The following is an 11104-nucleotide window of genomic DNA, read 5'->3' on the forward strand; positions in this document are numbered from 1 at the left end:
AATGATACAAGGGGCCTATTTCTGAGTCATCACTGAGATACAGTTATGTCAGTTAAAATAAATATATAATGAAATATTTTCAAGTTATGTTTATTTTAATAAATGTAATGTAAACATAGAGGTTTGGAGAAAAACTTCTTTAGCACATCTGAGACTCTCAAAGCTGTAAGGCAAAATGTGGCTTTGATTGGCCTTTTATGTTGAAATAAGTTTTTTCCTCTAGAATATAACCACCGTTAAAGTACCTTAGGAAGACTTTTTCTTGTTTGCTTCCTCCCACTTCCTAACTCTTGCTTCATCATTTTAAGGGTTTTGACAATTTTAGTAGGTCAAGTAGAAAGAAAATGAGTCCCTGAAAGTCCCAGCCCTCTAAAAGCTGTGTTAGCTGGAGCATCAGAGATGGGCATAGGATAATAAATGGGAATTACTTATCTTTCCCACAGAAGGCAGGATTTGGGTCCAGACTTCCACTCCCAAATGTGTATACCTGCATGTAGACCCAGCAGGTGCCTATGGTGCCCATAGGCCCTGGAGAGCCACCAAAACGGTCTCTGGAGCCCAGGGAACAAACCAGCTTACCCAGCAACACGTCTGCTTCAGGGTGAGGGTGACCATATTAAGCAGGAGATGTGCTCAGTTGCGTAAATATAAATATCAAGTGACCTCTGAGGTTCTTCCAAGGCCTGGTGGATGGGATGCGGGAGCTGCAGAAGGCCTCTGCTTTTCTGGAGCAGCAGCTGGAGGCTGGCAGGATACCGTAGCACATTTTCAATGGTGCTGAATGCCTGCATTTAGGCAGCTCAACTGAGTCTTCCCTAAACGCCCATTGACTGCAACGGGATCTTTGATACCTTGCTCACACATATCTACATACTTATGGATATCTTACTATGGCTCCTTGCAGTTTTTAAACTGGGTGAAAAAACAGTAAAGCCAAAGGACTGTAATTAATGTCAACAGAATGATGATGTGCTTCGCTTGGTGATGAAGGCAGTTAATGAGACAGAACTTTTGACAGGGTATTTATAGGGTCACTATGACCTTGATGATGTCATTACTTATGAAAGGGATCCAGCCACAACTTAAGTAATGGAAAAAGGTGCTACTGATGTCTTGGGGGTACTATGACCATAAATTGCTTTAAAAGAACTTGTGGTCCAGGTGGTATTGGTTATTAGAAAAGCACATTTTTGAGAAGCATCTCAACATCTGTCAGTCACTTTGACCATCAAGCCAAGCGGGTCTGCAGCGCTAGCAAGCTCTTCTTTTCTGTGCATACTTCTTTGAACATAGTGATAAGGAGGATTAACTTCATCCCTCAAATTTTGGTGAAGTGAACTTGTGACATTCCGTAATAATTTTGGCACAGTTGCTCAGAAATGTATCTAGCAGAAGCAACACTTCTTAACTATTGAATCTCAATCTAATTTACTGGCTGATAATAGCAGCACTGAAATTCTCTGAGGGGGTTTTCCCATTTCTATATGCCCATGAAAGAAGAGATATTTTTTTCCTACTCTTGCTTTTCAGTGTAGAGCTCCTGTCATTGTCAGTAGAATAGCTGTCTCCCTGGAGAAATCTCTCTTAGATATGCAGATACTGTCATGAAACAACAACAACTTCTGTAAAACAGGTTTGGGATTGCATTTTGTACTTTAAAAACTTATGTGGCAAATATTTAGTTCTGAATATTATTATTAATCTGTATTTCAGCTTTTCTTTATTCTATTTCTAGGCAAAGTAGGGATGAAAATAGGGCTTTATATAACCTTGATGAAAGCATCTGTCAAGTAATGGAAAAGTAATGAGTACAACAGGCTTGTTAATAAAGCAGTAAAAATACCTAGAGACACGGCTTTACAACGAGCAAGCCTGGTGTTCTAATTAAACCATCTGCTTTTAAAATTGATTTCCTTTAACAACCAGCTTAAGCACTGGAGCCTCCCTGCCTGATGCTGAACTAAGCCTCCTGGACTCATGTTCAATCTTCTTTTAAGCACATAGGCTCCAATTCTCCACAGCTGCTTTCTCAAATGATGCAAAATGGCCCTAAAATGGGATATGCAAAGATCATCCTCATCTAGGAGTACTCTGGAGAAGTGGCTCCTGACCCAGGAGAGCACACTGTCCCTCCTGAGGTGGAGGATTTCTATGTTGTCCATACATCTGCTCCCTCAGGGTTCGTACTGAAGCCATACCTGAGAGTTTCCAACGGTCTAAACACAGTGAGTCTCCGTAACGCGGCGCTTTCTGCACTCCGTGGGGACGCAGAGATCCGGCGTTCCTGGAAATACTCATTCCTACAAAGCAGAACCGGAAAGACTGTGTGAAACACACTATAGAATTACTGTCAGTGTGGGGAGCCCTGGCCCCAGCCACTTGGCTACTGGCTATTCGGTGAAGAAAAATGGCTAAATACACACAGTTTTGTTCCAGAGCAGAACAGAAAGAATTTTGCAGCTTTGCGAGGCAGGAAATCCCTGTACCGTCCAACTCTACTAAGACACACAGACATCCACTTGCCAAGGTATTTCCCATGTGCGATACATTTTCATTATAGATATACAATATTTTCTCATACACACACCCCCTTTTTTTTTCCATTTGTACATGTCTGCTGTTCCCAGCATGGTGCAGAGGGGCAGAGGAAGGCCGCGGTGCTTAACACCGCAGTATGATGTGGGATGATCTGTGTCTGCTAGGGCTCCTTCCTTAATCCAGTAAAATACAACAAGATTCTGGAAATGTCAGGTATTTGTGAACATGCTGTGAACCATCAAGTCACACTCTTCAATGACACCACTTACAAACCATCAGGAACCTACCAAACTGCGAAATACGTGGAAATGGGGTTGGCTGATGGGAGCGTTGCTCAGCTGAAGTGCAGAGCTGCTGAGAAGCAGTGGGACAGGTTACGACTAGCATGTTACCTGCCCCCATTTGCCTCAGACCTGTAAATTCAGGAGACAAAGGTGAAAGCATGAGGAAAAAAATAATTAAATGTAGAGTTAGTTCAATTAAAATCCCTCTAAAAATTTTTATTAGCTTCATGCAAAACAGTTTACTCACCCTCTTGTTATATTGCTCATCTCCTCCTTTATGAAGATACAGTATTTGCTAGCATTAGAAAAGATATGGGGTTACCTGATGATTCTGAGAAATAGCTCCATTAAGTGCCTATTTGGTGTGACCTAAACAGGATTATGGGCTGCTTCGTGCATGTTCAGCACTGGTGAACGAATGAATGAAATGGCTCCTCAGCTTTTGGTGGTTTCCGGTCATTTCCTGGGCCAATAGAAAGCAGCTCAATCCAAACAGTTGCAAATGGTTAAAAATTAACCCACTAAGACTCTCTGGAAATAGTGTAAAGCCCTGTTTCAGCCTCTCCAGCCATACATCTGCAAAGGAGTGGTGCTGGCATAAAGACCAGGAGAAGATAGCTTGTCTCCAGTAGCTTTTATTTTCATCGCTTTCAGCTGTGCCGGGAACAGGCACTGACTATGAAAATATGTATAAAATTAAAATTAATTTCTCGGGAATCTCCCTACTTATTTTCTTTAATTTAAAAGCTGGCTTACCTTGCATTAACAGAGGCTTAAAAATGCATCCTCTTTGCTGTGACAGACATTTTAAAGGCAGGCATAAAATACATGCAATACAAATAAACTACAGGATTACTCAGTACTCCTGGCTGCTCTTAGAGCAGAATGACACAGCTCCAGCCCCTCCACCCCAAGACAGGGAGACGGCGGATGCACCTTGCAGTCACTGCACTCAACACACTGCACTCGCCTCAGCACCAGACCCTGCTAGTCTTGCCTCATTTATCTGACCAGCTTCGAGGTGCCATGACTGCACCATTTGCATGTGCACTGGCAGCAGCAATGCAACCCAGTGAGGTGAGGAGCTCTGGGGCTGCAGCAGCCCCAGGGCTGAGCCCCAGCAAGGGTATCCATCGCTCCACAAGAGCCACAGGGTGGAGTGATGGTGGTGCCCAGAAGGCAGAGAAAACCATAGGTCCCCATGATGGCAGAGGCTTCTTCCAGGAATGAGTAACCTCACTCATTTATTTGCTCTTAAATCCATATGTTTGCCTGGGAAGGGAAAATTGGGGTCCCAGGGCTCCCAGAGGCTCTGGGGTAAGTAGTAAGTAGTACTGGTTCCTCATAAAATGTAATGTCAGTGCCTGGACTGAATAAAATGCTTAGAACAACCCCAAGCACCAGTTTGGAAAACTGGAGACTTTCCTCTGTGCATGCTGTTGTGCCTGTGTCCTGGAGATGCCGAAGGAAGACTTGGATGAAAGATCTGTGCCCTGATCAATTTGCTATTATTTCCTCCACCACTGCCTTCTGCAACCCTGCCTGACAAATGGTGCACGTCCCCAGATATCTGATCTGGCCATAATCTGTGCAGTGAAAGTGAGGATGGTCCTTCGGTCCTAATCCCCTTATCCCTCCTCATTGCTCATCAGAGCAGGGCCCACATTACTCCTTGTCCCACGCTGATCGGTGCATCATGGGCACACAGAAAGAGCAGGTAAGTAAGTAACCTGTCTGTTGAATATTTGACAGTTTGAATTGATGGAGTCTTTTTGAGCCTTTCTGTTTGTCAGAAAATTCATTGCAAAAGTCTTCATGCTCAAGATTTGGTTACCTTACATGTACCTTCTGCTGTCCTCTAGATGCCAGTGCATCCTGCCTCCACGCTCTCATGCACACCTCCTGACGGAGCTGGCCAAAGTCATCCTGGATCAGCTTCACTAACAGGATTAGTGTGGTGATGAAATTCATCCTTTGTGACAGAGTGCCTGAAAACCAAGCTGAGATGCAAATTTGTGAATTAATTTTTTGAAAAGGCCATTGCTGGATTTTCCTAAGGGCTATCAATTTTTCATAAGGTTTCTCGGTATGTCTGATAGGATTAGATGATCGAGATCAGCAAGCTCACAAGGGGGCACTTTACTTTCTCATCGGAGGGGGAAAGTTCTGCCTTCAGACCCCTCCTCTCATGGGAGATCTGTTCTGTGCTAACCGCAATGGGATGGAGGCACCGGGCACATTATTCCACTGTTTGCTGGTGATGTTAGAGGAGGACCTAGATAAGTTGCAGGGGAAACAGAAAGGCTTTTCAACAAGTTACTGTGTTAATTGATTCGGAAGTCTCACCACTTCTTTGTTGGGAAAACCACTGAGATGATAGTCACTGTTTATGTTTCAGCCTCAGTGGTTTTATGAGCGATGCCATATTGCTCTTCTTCCTATTAACTATGAAAGTCTCTTTCTGATTGGGATTTGGAGAGAATAGCCCTTGAAATGCCCCTTGCAGCAGTGATGCAGCTGCTCCATGGGATCTTGACTAATACCTCGTGAAAGGTGGTTTCTGAGGGATGTTACTTTGCAATGGAGCTTGAGTATCCCCCAGAAAGGGCGCTCCAGGAGCTTGTCACATTTCTCCCATCAAATATCCCCAAACATCTAACATACCTCCATTGCCTCTGAGTTGGTGACACAAGGCAGAACTGCATTTGGGAGACTGAGGAAAAGTTGGGAAGGGAGGTAAAAGGGAGACAGCACTGGCACAGAGGCTGCAGTTGAGGACACGATAACATGCAAAGCAAAGAGGGAAGGATAGCGAATATACCAATAAATGTGCTGAAAGTTCAGCTCAGGTGGCATGACCAGGTGAGGACACAGCAGAAAGAGACAGCTGGAGCAGCCTGTGTGCTTGGGAAGCAGCTCGCTGTGGGGAAGCCAAAAGGAAATGTGGCCACGGGAGGCCAGGGGCAAATACAGAAGGAGCAATCTTGGGGCAAACAGCAAGAGCAGTTTTGGCTGTGTGACTGCAGGAAAGCCAGGTCACAGCACTGCGATGAGAGTGAAGGAGCAAGGCAGGGAAGGTGAGCTTAAGCTCCGTGCAGAAATAGCAGACAATATTTGGCTGCGGCAAAAAAGTGCCAGATTTTGCACGTGCGTGGGGAAAAGAAGCCATTTCCTTACCCCGATTACCACAGCATGCACAAATAAACACATGACAGCAACAAGTCTCAGACCCCTCACATAAGTTTTTTTTGTGCCAGGATGACTACTGTCTCCAATGAAGAGTCACGTTCCTTCTCTAAATTAGTGTAGCATTAGGCTTCCTTTATCAACTTTTTTTTTTCCACATATATGTCTATATATAAAACTGAAATATATTTTTAAGAGATTGTTAGCTTAAACACAAGGTACGTTGTTTCTAAAAGAGCTTTATTTTATTCCTGAGGCTGGTATAAGTTCAAGGAGTACATCCGGCTATCGATTTTCTGACAGCTTTGAATTAATTGAAGGTTAAAGTGTGTCAAGAGAATGTTTAATTCATGTATTTAGCAAATGCAGTTCTTTCATCTGCCCACACGATATGCCCCGGAAATATGCTAAACTGGAGCACTAGCTCAGTCAGGGCTAAAACGGGAAACCGTTAAATGACAAGACTTGCGCCAAGACATTGAAAACAAATAATAAGTTCATCGCTGTCTTCACTGTGTCTCTAAATTATGGATTTTGATAGCTGCAGTAATTAAAGAACTGATTTTGATCCCTCTCATTCTGGAATTGCCTTGCGGAGTTACTCTATGCTACTGCACAGGGGAGAAATCCTCATCCCAGTGATCTGAGTCTTCTTGGGACATCAGTGAAGCCAGAAGCTCCTCTGCACACCTGGGCTCTGCACACTACCAAAGGCTTCGGCATCAGCTCAGTCGTCTTCAACTTTCATTTGCTTTCCCACAAGTAGGATTCCTATGGGGCTGTTAACGCTGAGCTAAACCTGTGCCCTTGCATTTCATTCAGCCAGGGCCAGAGCGTGAGCTGAAATACCAGCAAATGAGTACTGAACAGCAGCAACAACAGTCATCAGCCTAAGGGGCATCCCCAGCACCCGAAGATGTCTAACAAAAGCGCTGTTTAACACTGATGGGAAAGATCAATGTTGATTAAAAAGGTTTTACAGGTGACAATTTCTTAGGTTAAATACATTTTTTCTATTCCAAAAAACACTGGAAATCACTAATGTTCTTCTAAATAAGCAAAAGAATGCATAGAAGGCCGCTGGGGTGAGCAGGAGGTATGCTGCTTTTTCAATCTGACCGAAGCATAGCTAAGACAGGATAGAAAACTATGGTATAAATACACATGATTGGTAAACTCTGATAAGGGAGACTTTTAATGAATGGACACAATTGCACAAGAATAAAGGACATCAAGTGGCCATGAATAAAATTCAGCTGGAGTTTGGAAGAAGGTTTGATTTGTGATGCAAGAGCAATGGGATCTTGAGACAACCTTCCAACTGGCACAGTGGAGACGAAAGCGAAAAAAGGAAAAAATTCAGTCCAAATCCAGACTGGTGGTTTTAGCTGGAAGTTGATAGTTTTATGAGATGAATTACGTGAAAACAGAAATAGCAGAGGATTTGATTCTGTGATCCAACACCTCTCCTTCAGGTTGTCTAATTAATATAGTCTCTGAAATTTTGTTACCTTGAAATGCTGCTACTTTTGTCCTAAGTGGGTTTGATGGATACCCACACTTTGCTCAGAGCACAAATGTGCCAAAGGAGTTGAAATGACCAGTTGGGCTTAAGTAGCACAACCCTGCCGGACCACTACTGATGTTACAGCAATTTACCCTAATGACTCAATACCGTATTTTACAGCAATGCTGTACAGTTGTCCTGACCTAAAAACTCTGCCATAGGTTAAACTGAAATTTATGCTACTCACATAAAATACCTAGAAGAGAAGGCAAATCCTACAAAAACAAGAAGAAAACTATAAAGCTATGAAAACCTGAAGAGAAAACACCTGCAAGGAAAGCTGTATTAGTGCAAAGCACTGTGACAGGAGGGTTGAGCGAAGCAAGGAAAGTCCTGTTGGCCAAAGAGGTTTCGAGCAGAGCCTGCTGCTGACATGTGGCTACACTCGCTCCCCCGAGCAACTCTGATACACCTTCTGGGCACTGAAAATTATTCTGGAAGCTGCTCCTGTTGCAGCAACTGTTTTTTCTATATGACTTTGTAAAAACTGCTCACTGATTGGCTTCCACTAACTTTGTTTTGAACCATGAGCTGTGGGCCTAGGGGCTCCCCCCTCACTCAGCGAAAAAAAAAGGTGTTGTGAGCTGGAGAGCATCGCACCTTGCTGGCAGTCCCGGCCAGTCCTGTGAGTCATTTTCCTACCGTTTTGCGATGACACATAGCGGCGTCACGACTGCAGACAGGAGACATCGCAGGAGGACTCTCTGCAGCGTCCGCTCCCAGCAGAGACAGACACTTGGCAATAGGCAGAAGCAGGCAATGCGGGTATGTTGGCAGAGGAACCTGAGGCTCAGAGAACCAGACGCTTCTCCAGATACAGCTTTAATTAAACAACTTATAATCAAATGATTAAAAAAAAGGTATTTGAACACATTAGTGTGTGCTCATATCACGCCTGAAAGTAATTGTGTTTTATTAGTTCTCATATCTGAAAAGCTGATCGGTATGTATGGAAAACTCTGGTACTTTATCCATCTCTGCCTCTTCACAATTATACACTTCCCCTCTCCCCCTATGAAGCACATCAAAATGTGAAATTGAGAGCAGCTAGGGAAGAAAAGGACTTATATCTTCTACTAGTGCTCATTTGTTTCATACTCCTTCAGTTGTCCTCCAGGGACATGAATCCCTCAAGCAGGGGTGCAGCTGGAGACAGACCAGTTTCTCTACGAGGCAGCTGGAAAAACAGCCTCAGTTTCTGCTTGGCAGCTGGGGCCTGAAGCCTTGCAATGCCATTAGCTCAGTTACTTTACAGCACCAACAAAATCTTGCAGATGCAGGAAGCACCTCACTACAGCATTTCATGCACGCCCAGAGCATCAAGGCAAAAAAAAAAAAAAAAAAAAAAAAAGAGCTGATAGCAACTTTTTCCATCAGCTCCCAGCAGAATCACTTCCGCCACCAAGCTTGTTTATTTAATTAAGATACTGTAATGCAGAGACATTTAGACAACTCTCATTTCAAATTAGTTTTGCACATCTTTATGTTCATTGATTTCAGCGGAATTGCTCTTGATCGGCCAAAGATGTGTAAGGACGGGTAAGCACAGTCTTGAGCAGCAGTTATGAGAGGCTGCATCTCTTACGTGGGCCAGAAAGAGATGTTCAATCTTTGGGACTAGAAAAGCTCACAACTAGCATACTGTTTATTTTCCTGTGTATTACGTGAAAAATATTTTTTCACTCTTGCATCAGAGAGTAGGGAGTATTGCCAGGTGGATGCAGAGCTGCTGTGTGATGTAAGCTGACTTCAAAAGCGGCAATAGCACGACACAGGGGTTTTTTTTTTTTTTTTCATTACAGGATAATCCTCTTGCTATGACCATTCTGGAGCAGGGGAAGAGGGAAGCGAGTATTCATGAATCTCCCTGGTTTCCCAGACATGACAGAAGGAATTTCTCTTCCTTTACAGAGCTACACTGTTCATGCATACGAGTTCCTCTCTACATAGCTAGAAGGTGGTGTATATATAGATAGAGGTGGCATCATTTCTAAGATACAACTCACTTGACCATTGCACTAGGGTGAAACGAGTAATGGACAGAAGTACATATTTTTCCCTAGAGAGCATAGGGGGTCTCTCTTGAATGTAGATGTACGTATCACAGACAGCTAAAGTTGGACAGGACAGTTAAACAGGGAAGGACTGGCAAGCATTTCGGAAGGATTTTGCTTCTGAACTTCCTTTTTCCATGTCAGAATCCCCAAGGTTTCTTTTTCACCTTTTGAATACGTTTTTTTGTATGTGATTGATCTTTTCTTTACAGTGCTATTTACTTAATCCTGTCATTTCCTAATGTTTCCCAAATTTATAACAGGACTGAATTACGTACAGTGGTCATCATTTAGGTAATCAGTTTAGGCAGTAAAAGCAACAGAGGATTTGCACCCAGAACCATTTTCACCTGTGTTATGCTGTACTGCCTGCATGAGGCTATTTCAGATGAAGGTGCAAATGTGCCTCTAGTGACAACCTGATCAAAGCCTATGAAATGAACATGGAAAGCCCCTCTGGCACCTAAAAATCAAATCAAGCTAATATTCCAGTTCAGGAGCACTTTCTCACAGCTCAGACAGTCTGAGGTGGGGAGAACAAACACACACACAGCACACATATGCAAACACATAGATGACCTTTGAGTATTTTTGCACACTGATGCTTTTATTTAAAGCCTAGTATTTGAAGGATATAAGTTGTATACTACAGTGATAAAGGTTTCTTCAGCAATGAAACCAGTTGCTGATTGGGGAATGCAAAAAGAAGCCTTTGCACCCCTCTCCACTGTAGCACGGGAAAACACGCAGAGCTGGGTATGCACAGGAGAATGACAGCTAGTGGCAAGAAATCACATATTGTGCAACCTCCGTGTGCTAAATGCACTTAGGGTGTTCTCTGACAGCCACATAGAAAAATTGCAACTTCATGGGATGCCAGACAAGGAAAGCGCTATAGCAAATCTGTTCATCCTCCTCTCTAGAAATCAAGAAGTACTCACCCCTTCTCAGCAAAATCTGGCTGAATCTACCCACTGTGATACAACATATTTGAATTTGCATTCCCTCCTTAGACCAGTCTACTCTCTGGTATGAGCTCCACTCACCTCAGAGAGGTCCTACTGATCCGACCACGGTTGAAGAGCTGACCCATCCACCAGCTTGCGTAGAATTAGCTTTTCAACCTTGTCTTCTCTGCATGCTCATTCACATCATTTTTAGCTGTCTTGTCCCAAAGCAAAGTGACAGTATCTCACTCCAGGGTACAGAAGAAGCCACAAATTGCTAGAAGTTTCATAGCAGTGTTTATACTGGAGATAATGGATAAGTATTAGACATGAACTGGAAGGGATTACAAATCATATATTAGAACGATGACCTAGGGGAGACTGAATCGATGCAAACTTTTACCTCCTGTCAGACACTTACAGTGTAAAATGTATCTAAATACCTTACACGGAAAGATGCATGGATGGTCAAAACAGTAACTTACAGAGAAGAAAAAGTGCGAAGTGTTCCTGAACATTTTAGCCTCA

The sequence above is a fragment of the Rhea pennata genome, chromosome 3, assembly GCF_028389875.1.
Source record: "Rhea pennata isolate bPtePen1 chromosome 3, bPtePen1.pri, whole genome shotgun sequence".
Classification (NCBI taxonomy): Eukaryota; Metazoa; Chordata; class Aves; order Rheiformes; family Rheidae; genus Rhea; species Rhea pennata.